The 1142-nt window shown below is 43.4% G+C and overlaps 1 protein-coding gene across 4 annotated transcripts in view; it reads right to left on the reverse strand.

Annotated features, from left to right (window-relative positions):
* Positions 1-1142, reverse strand: part of LOC122546867 (gastrula zinc finger protein XlCGF7.1-like) — a 9393-nt gene that overhangs the window by 5050 nt on the left and 3201 nt on the right. The window contains exon 1 of one of the 4 annotated variants that reach the window (XM_043685488.1): positions 255-471. The exons of the other annotated variants lie outside the window; for them this stretch is intronic. The gene's annotated coding sequence lies outside the window, so the exon portion shown is untranslated. Of the gene's footprint in view, positions 1-254; positions 472-1142 lie in introns of those variants that run through there. 4 annotated transcript variants of the gene reach the window in all.

Consider the following 1142-nt stretch of genomic DNA (forward strand, 5'->3'; position numbering starts at 1 on the left):
AGGGTGAGGTCTGCACCATTGTCCAAGATAAATGCACTATGGGCATTCCCAATCTGACTGGCAATATTACTAAGATACAAGAAGAGATCCAGGTATTCCTTGACAGAATGACTGAAGGGACCAGTTGGGGAAACTGCAGATCGGGCTGATGGTACAATTGGCTTATCAATTTAGCTATGTCTGTTTGTCGGTATTGGTATTGTTAGGTATTTAATTGCTAGGCTTATGAGGTCCCTTAGTGATATAGGGCTCACCCACATGTGTCGATGGCGATGATAAATATGACCAGATGAGCTGCGAAGATGGTGGTGCCGCTCTACAGGATGTTGATGGCTGGACCACCTTGAAGGGCATTTGTTTGGACTAGCCTTCTCTTTCAGTAATCGTGGTGCAATCAAAGGGAGGAATGAGGGTGTGGGCATCTGGGTGATAAAGTCTATAGCCTTAAAACTTGTCTTTAAACATTCAGACTAAAATGTAAGGCTGAATTATTAAATACATTTACTGCACTAGAAAATAAACAGGGGGCTGGAAGGCTCAGAAAGAGGAGAGAACTTAAAGATTGGGACACCTGGGCTCACCAAGTGATAACAGGATGCTGTAAGGCAATTAAGAACGTTTGCCTCAGCATCGGTGAATCTGTGTGAACAGGATCCCAAGTGATAACATTCACAGCCGTTCCCTTGTGAAATGAATGATAGTCTTTGAATCTGACCCTGAAACAAGACCCGGTACTATCCATAGCTTTGTAATTAATGGGTGGAGCTTGTCCATTGTAATGGATTCTTACTACCCCTTGCAAGCGGGGCAATCACAAAATAAATCTTTGCTGTCTTGAGATTTCAAAAGGACACGAGAGAGAGAGACCATTTTAGTGCTGAGGCTGTTGAATCCCGTCGAGAATTAACTTAGTGCTTATCTGCTATGGATTGAATTGAATTTCATTTTGGGACTTTATGATGAGAGGTTTTTATTCCAGGTTTCCAAAGAGTATGATCTCCAGGACAAACCAAGAGAGAGGCTTTTCAGGTCTGAGTTCTCAAAGGATTCCCTGGGCCACCTCAAATCTCCACTTTAACATGGGAGGTAGGACAAAATGGCTTCTGCTTGGCTAACTCGGTGGGACTGAGTCAGGCAGATAC

This window comes from Chiloscyllium plagiosum, unplaced genomic scaffold (assembly GCF_004010195.1).
Source record: "Chiloscyllium plagiosum isolate BGI_BamShark_2017 unplaced genomic scaffold, ASM401019v2 scaf_12183, whole genome shotgun sequence".
Lineage (NCBI taxonomy): Eukaryota > Metazoa > Chordata > Chondrichthyes > Orectolobiformes > Hemiscylliidae > Chiloscyllium > Chiloscyllium plagiosum.